Below are 17932 nucleotides of genomic sequence, written 5' to 3'. Positions count from 1 at the left end.
ATACGAAGGTATTGGAAGGGATAGGAAGGCAGTGGAAGGGATAGAAAGGGACGCATTGCTAGAGATAGGAGGGAAGTGAAAGGTATAGAAAGGTATTGGAAGGGATGATAAGCATTGGAAGAGATTGGAAGGCATTGGAAGGGACAGAAAAGCACTGGGAGGGATAATAACGCATTGGAAAGGATACGAGGGAAGTGGAAGGTATAGGAAAGCATTGGAAAGGATGATAAGGTACTGGAAGGGATAGGAAGGCATTGGAAGGGATGAGAAGGCATTGAAAGGGATAGGAATATAGGAATATAGGAATCATATATCATTAATTTTTTTACGCGTCTTTTTGTGAATATGTTCATATATGTACATACATTTAACTTTCAAAGTCGAAGTATGAAAGGTTGTGATAACTAACCCAATCTTTTCGTTATAATGTTTCTTAAAATAAAATACTCGTACTCATAATAAAGAAGCATCATATTTTATTTGAGTACGAGATTCTTATTTCAGGATCGAAATATTTAGATTCCATATACCTAAATCGAGTTAGTTTGTTGTTATTTTTGGCCGAAATTTTTCCCTCAGTGCATCGCACTTCATATAAGAACATAAACGGTTTTTAACGTTGCCGATTGGTACAATCATTGTATTCATATGATTTTAAATTCGGCCACATTGTTCATCATTAAAAATGGGTGGCCTATATAAGCAGCTTGTACTGTATATTTTAATTTAGGATATAGCTTGTAGATTTTAAGAATGATTTATAAGCTAGATTTAATAAAGCTGTTAGAAATAAATCAAATAAAACAAAAAATCAAATTAAAAAAAAAACATTTTTTTAAGTTAGAGACTTCTTAAGTATTTCAACAAAAACTGCAGTGAAAATATTGTTTTTGTTATTGGTTGTTGACGAGTTGCATCCATTTTCGCACAAACAACTATGTATGAATTTTCACTCGTAAACACACCAAACACACGTGCACATCCACTCAAATTCCTCTATGGAACATGGACTTGTCGGCCCGTTTCGAGTGTATGCGTACGTGTATCTGTATCCCCACTCATATATTATAATAATGCGGATAAAGAGATACAATTTCATTGATATTGCCTAAAAGTCCAATATAAAAAGATTTATGGCACCGCCAGTCAAAAAGATGAAGATGCCATTGGATTCGCGGCTGTACCACCGCCAGCGCGCCACACCTCACTCCACACCGTTTCTCACTGGCCGACCCAACCCCGCTTTTGATGCTGTTCAGCTCACTGTCAATGCTTATGAATTGCGTCTTTTCGCTTTATGATCCGCTCGCATATCGCAAATCCAACGGGTCGGCACTCGACCGCCGCAGGCCATGTGGCCATCTGATGGCCATCTGAGTTGTTGGCTGTGAGCAACGAGGAATAAGAAATGAGAAATGAGGTACGAGGTTGGACTGGACGCGATTATGACCACGGCAGATATTTTTGCCGCTTGCTTAAGTTAAGCATCGTAAGTTTCATATGCTTCTTTGTACGTCGGCACTACTATTTGTATATTGCGTATTTTTTGCATTTTTTTATTGCTTTGTATTTTATCGCTTTTGTTGTCATTGCCTTCTCCCGCAGCCTTGCCCTTCAGAACCATTTATGTTTTTGGAGAAGATTCATGTTCCATCAGCACAAGATATTATTATCATCTAAACACCGATATTTGTTTGTACGCATATATTCAACATGCATACTCATACTTAGTTGGCACCTAAGAAAATAACCCAGAAGTGTGTGTACGGATTTTTTTTATTTATTTGAGTTTTTTGGATGGTTCTTTTATTATTAAATGATAAATGCCACTTTTTCATTATTAAAGTAATAATTTTTACAAATTACGTATTATGTATGAAAAACAAAAGTAGATATTTGGGGACAAACAAGGATTCATGGATAATGTAAAGTATAGACGGGTCATTCCATATTATATTTACAACTGGAAAATGGATTTGTATGAGATATATTTTTGTGCTCTGTATGAAAAAAACCGTTTTTTTGTATTTCAGCATATTATGCAAAATCCGCAAGTGGGACATCGTGGCAAAAAAAAATATAAAAAATTAATAAACAAAAAATCCGCTTTGTTTCCGAAATTGTTTAGCGATACATTGAGGCCAAAATTATAGTGATGGAAAACAATAGAGACAAAACATGTTGGCAAATTTTGGATATTTTTCTTTAGTTTATTTAATTTTTAATAATTTTTTTTTGTGAATGTCATTACATGAAAACCAACAAATAAATGAACATTCCAAACTTTGTACAGAATTCACAAAAGAAAATTTAAATTAAAAATAAATTTATCAAATTTTTTTAACTTTCTAATCCTATCCAAGTATTGAATTCACCTGCTACGACCGCTAAATGAGCTTAATATATTGCGTAGGTAATAGTTTTATTAAGCAATAAGTACTGAGTGCAGAGTGTTTCAGTGAAGGCCTACTTCAAATTGATATGCTGATTTTTTCAAGTTCTCATTGCAATAATTCCTGAAGTATAAAAGATAGAAAAAGTATTTAAATATTTGCTTATGAGAGTTTTCAAGGCCGAAAATTTTAATCTTTTTCTTAGAATTGGTTATTTTGATTTTTTCAAGGTTTCCAAGCTTAATTTTAGCGATCATGATATTTTTCTTATTTTAAGGTATCTATGAAGGTAAGTACGGATCTCTTAAAAAAACGGTAAAGAAAATATTATCATTATTTCCTGTGTGTGAATAGTAGTGTTCCTGGAATTTTGGCATCTGCTGTCTTACTCTTTCTTCACGGAATAATGGAACGGGTATATATATTTATGTTGCAAACATGGGCTGCTTTGTGCTATTTGTTCACAACAATCTTTAGGAAACCATAGAAGAAAGCCTAGACAATTTCGTAAGAGCTCCGTGCTGCTTTCCTTTTTTTGTTGAGCTTTTTTAAAGGGAGTTTTGGCAGTTCTTGAGATCTGTGTACTCCGCTTAAAACTTCAAAAAGGGTTGCTACAGTTAATGATTATCCTTGGATTCTCGACTATTTCCCAATTTGCAGCGACGAAGATTCCAATGTTACTCATCGGACTAAATGAATGTTTACAAACAATAACATAAAAACAGATTTGGCTTTTATTAACTATTACTTCAATTGCATTTGGTCTGTGAAACAAAAATTGCGAACCACAGGAAGATAGTAAAAGTAATTTATCTCAAATGGAGGATGAAGAATATTTAAAATAAATTAATAGTAAAAACAAATATTTTTAAAACAAGCTTTCGAAATCGGACCATAAATACTGATTTACCAAATATATCTACCACCTATCGGCAAAATTTTTAGTGGAGTTATTCCTTTTCATGTAATTATTATGCGTTCTAAGTATGAACCACATCAGACTATAATTACGGGCTTTTCAAATATTTGGAATCCTGCGCCACCTATCGGCTTAACTCATTTTCCTATTGCATTGTCATCGGGTTATGAGCCAACTGTGAAGTTTTAAGTCTCTAGGTAATCGGAAAGTTGGTCAAAAATTGATTGCAAGATTTTCCCCTAACAAACATACATACATACAGTGACGAGCAAAACTGTAACATGGTGTAACACTTTTTAATTCAGCCATCGCTATATTTTCAAGTTCTAAAGAATTTCATCCTTTTGTTGTATATTCTTGTTGGTACATCCCTGCTACCTCTCTCATAACGATTTGAAGTCAATACAACAACAATAAAAAACCCAGCAGACAAAAATGTAAATTGAGGCAGATGTTACAGTTTTGCACTCACTCTCAGTTTTGCATTTGACAGTTATCTCTTACTTAGTTGGAAGTCAGATGACTTTTTTCTGTATTGTAATTTATTGAAGAAGTGATCACCAGTAAATAATATAGTTAATCAGGAACCATAAATGTAAATAATAGATTTACTGCGGAAAGGCGGGACCGCACGAAAAGTGGCAAAAAATTTTGGAATTTGCTACTTGAAAATGTTAAGACTGAGAAAAAAATATAGCCTAAAGTGTTCCCAAGAACAAAGGAAGTTTGTTAAAAAATATTACGGTACGATATCTTGTGAACTTAGCAGCAAGTAGCGATGCAGCCACTATTACAGAAGCGCTTAAGGTATTAAACTTTAACGCAAATCAATAGACAGCGAGGCGAAGAATTGCCAAATTGAGCTCAAAGGATCATAAAAGGAGAAAAAAGCAAATTTGATCAAAATACATGTGCGAGTGCGGCAGCATTTTGCTGCATCGCACGAAATCCGAACCGTTGCCTATTGGGATATGTTACGCCGTTCAGAATGCAATAAAAAACATATTTTTAAGTTTCAATTGCAGGTTATTTGGTCCGACAATAACTAAAACGACTAAATTAATCGCTTTCAATCAGATGGCCGGGCATGGTATTGGGTCAAAGACCCAAATTAAGCCCATGCGCAGCATGTAAGGCTAACTGTGAATAACAGTGGTCGGTCAATAATAGTTTGGGGTTGTATTTCAAACATTTTCTTTGTCTGTTAGTACACATTATGCGTGAGGAACAGTATCTGTTCATATTTCAACAAAATTTGCAAGATGTAGTCGAAAAAATTAGAGTTTCTGCTGAAAAATTACTCAAAACACACTGCACATATTCGCAAAGACTGGATACAAAAGCAAAAATTTGCTGATTTGAAATGACCTCCACAATCCGCGAACATGAATCTCATTGAGAATTTGCGAAAACAACTAAAAGCACAGCTTAATAAGTATCAAAGTCCGTAAAATCGAGTACATGAGCTGTGAAAGCATACTAAGGATATACCTCCAGAATTTTTACAGAGATACAAATAAGGTATGCCAAATCGTATCCAGGAACTGAAACAAGCAAAAGAGTACTGAACATTGTGTTAGTAGTTCTTTTTTTTCGTGAAAATTGTTAAAAAGTTCTTAAAAATGTATGAGGGCAAAACTGTAACATCTGCCTTAATTTACATTTTCTTCTGCTGGTTTTTTTAATGTTGTTGTATTGACTTCAAATCGTTATGAGAGAGGGAGTAGGGATGTACCTACAAGAATATACAACAAAAGTATGAAAGTCGTTAGAACTTGGAAAGATAGCGATGGCTGAAGTAAAAAGTGTTACACCATGTTACAGTTTTGCCCGTCACTGTACATAAAGAGCAAGTTAAATAAAAGCTTGTAAAAAATGTTAATTCCGTTTTAAAAAGTAATAAAATTTGTGCAAAAGATACCGCATTGGTAATAATAATACTGAAAAAGTTGCAACTTCATCGATGACTAACAGCCTTATTCTGTATTACGAACGATAGGCAACACGAACGATTCGTCTGCAGAGGAATGCTTCAAAAATTAGTCCGGCGGCATCATTTTAGCCGGTTTAAACGCAACCGAGATCATTGCAACGTAATGTATGAAAAGCAAGACGAAGACGACCGATAGAGTTTAAAATCGCAATCAGAGAGGTTGTCGTCTGCAGACGAATCGTTCGTGATACAGAATAAGGCCCTAAGTAACACCACTGAAAATATCTAATTTTAAATTTTGTACAGTTACATCAGTGGATGTCGAAAGATCGTTGTCCGTCTATTCATCCCCCTTAAACGACAATTGTGGATCTTTATTATTTCAGAATACCAAGCAACACTTGATTATGCATTGTAAGTCATTAATGTTAAACGTTTTTGCAAACCATTTTGTTAAACAAAAACGCTTAAAATTAACTATAAAAACAAAATAAAAGTGTTGTGTTATAATTCGTAATATGTTTTTTACAGTCTGGAGAATGAAGCAATCGCACATTCTACGAAAGAAGTGCAAATTTTACCAAAATAATTTCGTTAAATATACGAATTATTTCTGTGCATTTTACAAAAATTTCGCAAAAAACTAAGAAATAGCACGAAATTCTTCAGTAAATAGTACTAAATTCGTTAGCAAATAGTACGAATACATTCGTAAAATGTACTAAAGATCTGATGCCTCATATTTTCGTAGTATGCACGAAAACGGTTTTGTACAATCAACGAAAACTTTCGTGGCTCAAAATGACGAAAAATTTCGTAAGATGTACGCAAGTCTTCGTTATATTTACGCAGATTTTATTTTCAGTGTGTGTCTTCATCGGCCCTACAACGATAGGGAAACTTCCTTAAGTTAGCCTATTTCAAAACGTCTCGAAAACAACCGGAGGCAAAAATCTTTTGAAAAACGTGGATCAAGCATATCGAGGATGGCTTTTCCCCCAGTAATGCTCATCGTCTCTTCATCGCTGAACTGTGGGAGTAGATATAATCTAAGGTTCACTAAGTACCTCGTTTATCTATGGAAAACAGACTCCAGAAGGTTTCCGCTACCGCAGAAATATGGTCATCCAGAAATAGTCATTCAAGATCACTAAGAGGCATCAGATCCCGAAGTTGAAGGAGTTTTTTCGGAGATTTTCGAAACTTTGGGCCTTATGGATAAAGAGTGAGCTTGAACTCACTCCATCAGTGCAAAAATGGAGTCTGAGTTTAAGCTCACTTTTTATGCATGTGGCCCATTACCTCCGTTGTAGTAAAAACCACATACGCCAGTCTAGAGTTTTGCAGCTTAGAGAGGAAAAAGCATTTGTCCGTGGATTTACGAGTAACAGACAAAGTGCGTACCTCCCATTCACAAAAAAATATCGTTGCATATAGCGACGCACGCTACTGTAGGCAATTAATTTTTGAAATAAGGAACGACTTTAATTATTTTGGATCGATCATTAACACCGCCAATAATTTCAGCCTGAAGATCATGCGAAGAAAAACTCCCGTCAAAATGTGTAACTTTGGGGTAGGTCAGCTATTGAAAGCTTGACGAACAAAAACCGTGCTCTTATACTCTCTAAAAAGTTCATGTAAAACTACTTCTGAAAAGTGTTTATTTTTCAACCATAATCAGGGTAAATCTACGCATATGATGTTCAATATTGGAATTGTAAACATGAAATGTTTAAAATATATACATGAAATGTTTTAAATTGCAAAACTTTTGAGCGTAAAAATATCTACATTTTCTGCTAATAATTATTACAATAAACATTGAGTCTACGCGACAAAACTGCTGTGCAAAAGTAAACAGGAAATGTTTAATTTTTTACCACGCATTGTAAATTTGCACATATAAGGAGAGAAAACTCTCTTAATATGCGCAAAATTGAAAAACAAATTTTTATAGAGTGTATGGCTAAGAAATGCTACCCTTGAGTTACAACGTAGCAAAGGCGGCCACTAACACAATGGAAGGACCGACTTCAGAAGCACTTGTCTTCTCTTGGTGTAAATGACTATCGGAACTTCGCAGCCTGGAAGCGCAAATGGTGAAGTTTTTCTAAATCTCGGTCCAAACCGACAAATCGATGCAGCTCCAAACAGCAAAAATAAATGTAGACTATATTAGATTACTTTTCTACATGCATAGAATTTTACATACACGCACATGGGTGCATACATACCACGTATTCTATTTCCCTTTAGAATGTTACGGATCACCGCTAAGTGGGACTCTAGTTAACAACCGGAAGGGCCTTTACAGATAATTTTCACGGGCATGCCGCATTTCACGCCTGTCCTCCACAATTATCTATTTTCCTTAGTCGTACTGCGCGTTGGAGAACACGCATCGATGCACTTTGAACGACTGCGCACCTCTAAATCATCCTTGCGCTTCAGTTTGATTCCGCTTAAATGAAAAGCTCACAAACACGCATTCGTATACAAACATGCGAATGTACATCTGAATTATAGTTATATTGAGAACTGAGATTTCGGAGCGCTCTTGGCAATTGTAAGCGCAAAAGGGCAATGCGTTTGTGTTTCCGCTTCAGAGGTTGTATAAGCTGCAAACGTGCCGAGGTGAAGGTATACAACACAGAAAAAAAGAAGGAAGACGTTGGGGAAAGAGACAAAACTTAAACTTGCCGGTAACCTCAACCATCATATGAGACGCAATGTTGGTGTTGGTTTTGGTGGTATTCTACTCCAGCTGGTGCTGTGACCTCTATTCGAACTGCTGAAGTTGTAGTAACTGAACCAAGGAGCAATATTCGTCGTAGAGTGCACTCTTTTTGTCGGCGAATGATCGATGAAGTTGAAAATTTAATTTATGACGTGCAACTTTGAACGGACTGGGAAGTTCGATGCTCGGATGGACGCCTGTTTAATTCTGTGTAGCTGTGTGACTACTGGAAATGCGCTTGAATGTGTATAAGTATGTGACTGCATGAATTGAAATGTGGGAATACTTACATATATTTTAGTATTTGTCGTATCAAGAAAAAATATTGTACATGTATTTATTAATATAAAATATACTTTTTTTGTAAAGTTTATTGAAATCTATACCATTTACTTTCAAAGCGTGTCATTTGATTTTTGCATAAAGACTCGCTGTATGTGTATACGCAACTAACACATGGTGATAAGGCTTGTTGCCAGCAATAGCTTGAAGTCGGCTTTTGTGTACCTACTCGTTCGTTGTTAACCTTCGCTCGACAAACTTCTCTTTCTCTGATTCCTCCCTTTCCATGTGCCTTTGTATCTGTTTTGTTGTTTGTGCTTCCTTAATCGTGCATGTTTAATAGCAATCAGTCAGTTTGATCAGGCGAGTCAATAAATAAAACAAACAACTGCATTACGGTTTCGTTGTTGTTATTGGCGCTAGCTTCATTGTAGTTGCATCTGATGTGTTGCGCGTGGCACGGTAGCACTTGCATGCATATATGTATGTATGGCCTGGAGTGTTTTTGCTGCTGCTGGTGTAAAAACATATGACAACATTTTATAAGCAATTCATCAAACACAATTACTGCACTTTGCTCGTTCTCAAGAACGATGAGTTTACATACATATGTATGTATGTATGCCCATATCTATGTATACATACATACATATATTAATGTTCATAAAAATATTATGTATCAAAAAATTTTGGCACAGTGGCTATTGACAATATTCGTACATATTTACTTATGTGTTTTTATGATAATTTTTTTGTTCATTTTATGAACATTTTTTGGTTCATGATTTCGTCGCTCGAATAAAGAAACAGTGTAAATGCCACATACACTATTATTCGATAATTGCACCATTGGATAGACAATCCTTTAATCTATTAGAAAAAACTTTAGTTTTCTTAAATATCTCTTTGGCTCACTGGATTATTCGCGAAAAACGAAATTGTGTTTGTAGGGTTTTTAATGGTTTATAAAAACTTCCAATTCGTTTTTCTCAAAACTATAATTTTCATGTTACACTATTTCATTATTCCAGCGACGATTTATAAAAAAATAAGTTCATAGTATAACATTTATTAATCCAAATCTTTAGAAAATTTCTTGGTACATGGTAGTTTTTAGCTCATTTAGTGGTAGTATAATTTAGTGCAAATTCGAAGTTTCTCAAAATTTCTGTTAATTTTTAATATTTATCTTTTTTGGTGATAGTTTGGCGCTAAAAAATAATCGTGAAGGCTATTATAAAGCTATTAAAAACCGAAGGGAATTTTTGGCAGCTTGTACTAAATTTAAATGTGCTATAAAATTGTATGGCGGCAGCTGTGGTGTAGTTGTTAGCAGTGCGCGCTACCACTCCGCTGGGCCTGGGTTTAAGTCAGTGGCGGATACACGAATAATATTTCACTATTATGGGTATAGAAAAAAGGCTCTTTAGAAGAAAGTATGCGTAATAAAGTTTCAAACAGGAATTTTTAAAATCATATATTCAATTTTTCGCTTTATTTATAAAATATTTTGATAATCTTAAACACATTAAATTTTTCTTTTTACTTATAAATCAATGAAACGAAGAATTTTCAAATTTTTCGTGGTTTTTTGAAAAATTCTTCTAGAACTTCGTCAACTGAAAAATATATATCTTTGTGAATATTCACAGATGCTAGACTGCTGAGTCTTTCATGACATGTTGTATTTCTCAAGTAGGTTTTAATTCTTTTCAGGCATGAAAGGCTTCGTCCAGGTGTGGCTATTGAAACGGGCAAAAGTGCCAATATACGTAAGATCTTAAAGACATTCCCAAAAGACGTTGTATTAGCTACTTGTAATGCTTCGAGAGCATTTCGAAAATGTTCGTGTGAAACTCGTTTTTCCACATTTTTACCTCCAGAAGAAAGTTTTGTTCAGAGCAGTCGATTACTTTTTCATAGAAAGCAAACAATTCTTCAGTTTTTTTCGTTAAAATCATACTTTGGAAACAAAACACTAAAATTATTTAAAACTGATTTATGGTTTAGGAACCGGTTTTTCAAATGTGCAATATATGTATCAAGGTAGGGAATGTAAAAAGCAATGCGATAGTATGCCTCGGCGTCTCCGGTTTTCACATGAAAGCGATTCTTTTGGCGACTGCTGAATCGCGGTATTTTGATTTCTGTACCTAGGTTGGTGCATACTTCTTCTACGTGTTCGAAAAGCAAATGAAAGTTTTTTCTGCATCTTGTCGCATTTCTTCAAATTCCTTTAAAGCGTAGTCGGCTAAGCTCATTGCTTCTGCAAGATCTTCATTAGGTACTTGTAATTGCCGGCTAGAAAAGCTGCAACAATTTATAAAAAAGCAAATGCTTGGCTGTTGTCGCTGTGCTAACAGTTTTTCAAACCCTGAAAATTTCTATAGATATTCGCACGATACAAATAATTTTTACGGTATTTTCCCCGAGACAAATAAAATGTTTTTGACAATTGGAAGAAATACAACTTCGAAAGTCTTTTAAAAACGATTTTTCATTTTGCTACGTTAGAGCCGTTGCCGAGAAACTTATGGATACATATACATATACACAAAAATTGCTCGTTTAAAATAATTAGAATAAGTAGCAAAATTTCCCGCAATAAAATTTTATCTATACCAAACAAATTTTTTAAAATTCTGATAAAAAAAATTTGAAATTTTGATCATTACATAATTAGAAACTTTTGATGAGATTTTTGAAATTTTTTCTACAGTTTGTACACAATTTGAGACTCCGATAAATCTAGATTTTACTACAAATAGCATTATATTTAGTTTTATGCAAAATTTAAAAAAGAAGACATAAAAAATATATCAATTGCTTAGAATAAAAAGCTTCTAAGGGCAGTTTAAGTTTTACAGCAGAGTTAAAGAACTTCTATTTCGGACTTATACAAATTTCTGTGCCTTCTTTGGAATTTCCCAATTTATTGAAAAGAATCAGGTAGAATCAGGTTTAATACTAGCGATGTGCGACTATTGGCAATAAATTGCTGTGCGAAAATCTTTTTATCCACTGTATATTTGAGCACATATTGACAATAATAATTTTCATACTAATATTCTTTTTAATTTGGAAACGTTAAATAACACACTAGGGAGGCAAAAATATCACAACAAAAGGCCAAACACGTATCTAAAATTTTTACCTCTAGATTATGATGCCGTTTTCAGAAAATCCGTATCATGTTCAAACTTTGAGATATTTAGGAGGGAAGTTTTAGAGCTAAGAAAGTGAAATTTTTGTCGTTTATTACACTGTGCTTAGGTTTTTAACTGTTTTTTCTGGGCAAAGGCTTTGATAGCTGATCTTAATTAACTGGTACCTTTTTAATACAATGGCGTCCCCCGGTTGGCCAGACTGGCTAAAGTCTTCGAGATCACGGTACTTGAAAATTTGCTTAAATTTAAATTTTTTTTAATAATTATCTCAGTTTTAAAGTTATTCTACTAAAATTGCACGTGACTGTCTTTTGTTATTGCCTTAACTTTTTCTGAAAATCATCGAAATCGGTTGACTATAACATATAGCTCCCATACAACTGATTGTTCAGAAATGTGGTTTGTGTTATAATCAGGGTTGGTGGGAATATTATTTAAATTTTAATATAAAAGAAAAAATTGAGCTGTTTCCTATTAAAATTTTTGTAAATTGTACTTGGATGTGAAATAGCAAATTTTAAAAATTTTTTGTGTTATTAAAGCAGGCAAAAATAGCCATTTTACAAATGGTTTTATCAAGATAAAAAAATGCTCACGCCCAAATATTGCCTCTGATAAAATTTATATCAGGCAGTAAAAATGACAGTTGATAGGTAAAAACTTTTTACTGTGGAGAAGGGCCGTAACAAAAGTTGAGCAACGCCAGCACAAAAGCAAAACAGAAAGATGGCGAACTCTCAACTGTTCGCGTGCGTCAGCTGTTGCAAATAAATTAAATTATGTGAAATAATATTCCTTTTTAATCAAATGCGGGCAAGAAATATCGTTTTTAATGCAATTATTGATATAGATTTATCTGCCGCTAGTACGTATGTTAATTTATTGTAGCAAGCACTGGCGATACTCGCGCTGCTGTCAAAGCGACGCTGAAGCTGACGCAACGCCAAAGTTGTATGTGGCCGGACCTCAGAGCGACATTTTTGATTTTTACCGAAAGTTTACCGACCGCATGTATTTCAATTTCATATTACTGTCGTATATATGAAATCGGAGCGAATTCATTCGGCATATCACACTGCAGTAAGACCGGTCAGTAAAATCTGAAAATTGACTGCACACATTTTTTCGGCGTACAAAAACAAGAAGAAGAAAGTAAAAAGACAGTAAACAAGTAAGTTTTGAGGCAAAATATAAACTCACTTCAGTTTTCATATAAAAATTTAAGATTATCGTTAATTTCTTTATGACCTAATAATCGGATTTAAACCAAATTAGTATGGGACCACCTGTGAGGTAACACTTTTCCTTGAAAAAAAGAATAATAGAAATCGGTTAACGTGGTCCAAAGTTATGCGGAAACATACATAAAAACAAAAATATATATATATCTATATATTTTGTGAAGTCGGTTAAAAATAAATATAACAAGCTATAACGTCGTTGTCTTCGGCAGAGGATCTTTTTTTTCAAATGATATATGTATGTAATTTCGGGCATTTTCGTTTTTTTTTGTATTTTTTTTCCAAATTACATGCCGAAAGTATTCGTGTGCAACGCAACACGTGGGCGGAAAAAATGTCGATCCGACGTCATTCCGAGTACTGTGAAAAGGCTCTTAAGGTATTTATCTAAATAATACACAGGACTACTTTTTTATTTATATAACGTCCATTTCAATGTTAAACATTATTATTAATTTCTAATAGATATTTTATGAGTTCTTCGATGGATTTGACTTCTACCAACCCTTAATTTCGAAAGTATTGAATTATTAAAAGTGTTTAAAACAATGTTTAAAACATGTAAATTAAAACATGTACGAAAAACTTGTTTAAACCGTGTTTTTTTCTTTTTTGAATAAAACGTCGTTTTAAAAAAAAAAACAACCCTGGTGCCTACAATAAAATTTTATTAGACCCCTAACCTAACTGGGTGTGGATCACCCTCTGGACGAATTTGTTCGAGGGGAAATTTCCCCTCCCAAATCCGAGTCGGTCGAGAAATCCGACTCTGGTTAAGAATTTCAATTACACTCTTGGTATTGTGATTCTACTTCCAGAACAATTTCGTGCAAATTCAAATTTTTTTCTGATTTGAAATTGGCCATTCTTATAGATTTTGTCGCTGAATTCATATCTGAAAAATATGCAAAGCATTTTAAGATACATCTCTTGTCCTTTCACAAGCCGAACAGTGTGCTTTTTGAACACTGCACGCGAATTAATTTTAGCGCTTTCGACAGAAGCAGCATTTTGATACGAAACAAAATGGATTTGAAACCTAAAGTAAATCCCTTTCAATTGTGGCTACAAAGCCACAATTACCCCTTGATCTTAAAAAAATTTATCAAAAGTAGTGTTCTTCGAAAAATAAATATGCAAAATACACGGGATTTATTACACAACAAAAAATGTATGTATTTTTTATTATATTAGTATTATAGATTTTGAGACGAGCAACACGATTCCACTGTTCAAAATTCGAATAAAAAATTGAACACCTTAATTTAAACAAGTAAGAAAGTCTAAGTTCGGGAGGAGCCGAACATTAAATACCCAAGTATTAAATATACGTTTTTTCACATTTCCGAAACCTATCGCTCCATGGTAAGCCGGGCTGTATCAATTTTCAGTAAATTAGCGTCCTTAAATTTCGAAATATTGAAGTTTCAAGCATTTCTGAAATTTACCGTTATATGAAAAGCGGCCGTAATTTTAGTCCGATTTCAATATAACGTTTTGCTTTTATGTGGCAAGCACAATAAAAATACCGAGTTTGGTACAAATTGCTAGAACGGTTAACGAGATACATATATGTGATCATAAGTGGGCGGTGCCACGCCCATTTTCCAAAATTTTACTATAAACGTATTTCTTGGTAAAGAAATGTTGCAAGCATCAATTTTGAATAAATTAGCTTTAATATTTACTGATTTATCGAAGATTTTGTATTTTTCTAAATTACCGTTATATGGGATGTGGGCGTGGTTATTGTCCGTTTTTAAACATTTTCGGCCATTTGGTATATTGTACCAAGGCCAACACCTGTGCTGAGTTTGGAAGAAATTGGTGAGGCGGTTACCAAGATATACACATGTAACCATAAGTGGGCGTGGCTACGCCCATTTTCCAAAAATTTATAATATTCTTATTTGTCGTCTGAAAATTATTGTAAATATCAATTTTGAGTGAATTATCTTCAGTAGTTACTAAAATATCGCAGTTTTCGTATTTCTTGAAATTACCGTTGCATGGGAAGTGGGCGTGGTTACAGTCCGATTTCGCCCATGGAAACGTATGTACCAAATTTCGTTGAGATATCTCAATTGTTGCTCGATTCGAAATATTTATCGTGTACACGGACGGACGGACAGACGGATAGACGGACAGACGGACGGACAGACAGACATTGCTTAATCGACTCGAACAATAAGTGCAATTCAAGACCTTCATTTTAAGCCAAGGTAGACGCCTCGAGGCCTTCTGAGAGCCAAGTTATAAAATTTTAAACCAAACTTCGAAACTGCTGTACTAGTTGTTACTCCGAAATTAGAAAAAAATGCGTAAAATGTCGAATGAAATTTCGAAGTTTAACTTTAGAAGCTTAATAATTTAGCTCTCAAAGGGCCTAGAGACTTCTACCTTGGCTTAAATTAAAGGTCTTGAATAAATATCACTACAGCTGACTTGTTGTTCGAGGGATAAAAATTGTGTGAAGGATGCACAGCAGCATGCAAATAATAAAAAATGTAAAATGTAATGCATTTTTCAAATTGAGGCGTTGAATTTTTTTTTCGTTTTTTAACAGTGGAATCGTGTTTCTCATCTCAAAATCTATAATATTAGTATAATAAAAAATCCAAAAGATGTTTTTTTTTTAATATATCCTTTGGATTTTGCATTTGACCGCTTTTTTTAAAGTCAAGGATTGCGTGTTGCTCAATGGTAATATTTTTCCTTGATAGGCAATTATTGGCTTTCAAAGCCGTTTTACTTCATATCAAAATATGCTTCTGTCGAAAGCGCTACGATTAATTGGCATGAAGTGTTAAAAAAGCACACTGTGTGCCGTCGAGTTAGCTCGATTATCTTATTTTTCAGTCGAGAAATGTAATTTTGAAATTTAAAATTACTGCGGTGTATTTTTCTCAGAAACATATGACTCAAAACATATGATTTGTAAAAATATAATTCATTTATAAACATCATGTCTATCACACTTGGGCGTACACAATTTTTGATTCTTATTCCCTTATTGCTTAGCACAGTGTGCTATAATTAGGAATTCAGTAGCTATATTTACTGATAGCCAAGCACCTATTGGAGCACTTTATTGTAAGAAATCTACTTCGAAGATAGTTATGGATAAAATGTAGACGAACTCTGCATGGGCTTTCAAGGAGATACGTCTCACAAAAGACAGTTTCGCCCGACTCCGTTTAACGATGGTGATTTTATCAGAGGCTCGCAGAAATACACTCGAAGGTTTGCCATTGCTAGCCGAGGGGCGACCGCTTTTAGAAACAACCTTTTCATAACCTATTTTTCGATTTTGGTCGGAAACTGTGATTTAACCCAGGCATGTGGAATAATATGGCGCAGCACAACAGCGGCCGCCAAAGTAATATTATATTAGACATAGGTATGTAATTCTGCACACGTAGATAAGTACCTATATACATATGTAACTCATTTGTCAAACGCATGCAGTCGTACATGCACACTACATATGGAGTTTCAGCTTAAAGTTTTAGTTATAAATTGAGAACTGTTAATTTATTTATTGGTTACGTTTTATGTTTTTTTGTGATTTGTTTTGATTATATCTACTTAAAAATATATCCGTTTTTTAGCCGAAAAACTTAACTTGGCCGTTTTCTTTATTCTTTTAGCACTGCACACAAGTGATTTTTGTGCCAGGCTATAACACATATCGGGCAACTATGTTTCAGAAAAACTGGTGAGGAAAGGAGCTACATACATTTTTTGCGATCAGTAACAATCGTAATGCGGCATTCCGCCGTCTTCTTGAAAACTCTAATGGAAAATAACTTTATCGAACCGGAAAATATAATTTTCGAAGCTTTTTATTAAAAAAGTAATTTATTAATTTCTTTAATCCTTTCGAAGGAAAATCCGACGGTATTTTTCAACAGCGTTTGGATCGTTTTGTTTCTTTCAATATGTATATGTACATACAATGGATAACAGGAACATCTGCTTCTGTAATTCGTGAGAGAACCTTCTTCACTACAAGTGCTTAGCCCCGCTCCTGCTGAATTCGAAATAAATTCTACATGATATCACCCCATCGACTCGACTATCGGAAACAGTCTCCAACTGCAACTAACCACCATTCAAAATTTACAGAGAAGCGAACGGCACTGTCAACGTCGACGCCTTCTGCTGAATATTTTTGACGCCAGTTCGCTCGGAAATTTATGTGTGAAATAAAGTTGCGTGAAAAAGGACAATGGCGAAAAAAGTAACATGGCTCAGCGCCAACTACACTGTCGTTGTTGTTGCTTCTGGCTAACATAAAGAAAGATAATAACGCAATTCGTCACACTTAACTCAGCCCGTTGTGCGTCATCTCACTTGCTCTTCAGTGTTACCGGCGCATCTATATATATCGCTTGCTCTCTTGCACATAGTCATCCATCTTTCGAGCTGTTTAGCCACAGGCTCTTTGGCCGACGCGGCTGCCGATCAGTAATGTCGACTGACAGCTGCTGCACTGCACAGTGTAATGGCAATGCTTTATGAGTTCGGCTCCTCCCTCAGCGATGTGGCCCTAGTTTTGCCAATTGGATTGCGCCGAGAAAGTATATAGGTACGTATGCTTGTGTTGTATTATGCTTGTGGGTTTGCTTGTAGTGCTTCAATCGACCCCACGTGGTGGATTTGATTTTCTCTTTTTTGCCAAGATTTCGTGCGCTCTCTCTGCCGCACAGCTGATGCTGATTAATGTTTCTGCCGGAGTAGAGCTCTTGGTGGTGTTGGGATTGAATGAAATATTTTTATTGTATTCTTCTTTGCCTTTGGGATATTTGGATTGTTCTCTCGGTCACTGCTGATTATTTTATGGCTTAAATTGAGTGAATGAGTACCAAATGAGTGAGTGCGCTGTTTGTCAGGTCATAACTCAACGGTGTGCGAGTGAGTGTGTATGCGTGCATTGGCTGTCATTTAATGTACTGCTTTGAGTTGTCGTATAACGGAGTGTTTATTTACGGCCATGATTGTTATGCCGACGGCAAACATGGCTGTTGCAGTGCGGATCACAGCAAAGTGGTGTTCAACAATTAGAAAAGGGGATGATCGGCCATTAAATTTTATTAGAAAAAAAATAAGTGGCGTTTAGTTTCGGGTCTTATGCAGAGTATTAGAAGAATATTTTCTTAGCTGTAGAAATTTATGAGTGTACATAAATACATATGTACATATATACATACATACATACATAAATGAATAACAAAGCTTTTAAATTTATAACATT

General features: G+C 34.8%; 1 long non-coding RNA gene across 1 annotated transcript; it reads right to left on the bottom strand.

The window, feature by feature from the left end:
* Positions 1 to 8589: 8589 nt before the first annotated feature.
* Positions 8590 to 17190, bottom strand: LOC118738598. Its single transcript, XR_004992906.1, has 2 exons — positions 16633 to 17190; positions 8590 to 8781 (listed from the first exon to the last, which is right to left on the bottom strand). It is a non-coding gene; the product is annotated as an uncharacterized LOC118738598 (long non-coding RNA).
* Positions 17191 to 17932: the final 742 nt, after the last annotated feature.

Source organism: Rhagoletis pomonella, unplaced genomic scaffold (genome assembly GCF_013731165.1).
Source record: "Rhagoletis pomonella isolate Grant_MI unplaced genomic scaffold, Rhpom_1.0 Rhpom_scaffold_00004, whole genome shotgun sequence".
NCBI lineage: Eukaryota > Metazoa > Arthropoda > Insecta > Diptera > Tephritidae > Rhagoletis > Rhagoletis pomonella.
The sequence above is the reverse complement of the archived record's forward strand: the minus strand, read 5'-3'. Positions and strand labels throughout refer to the sequence as shown.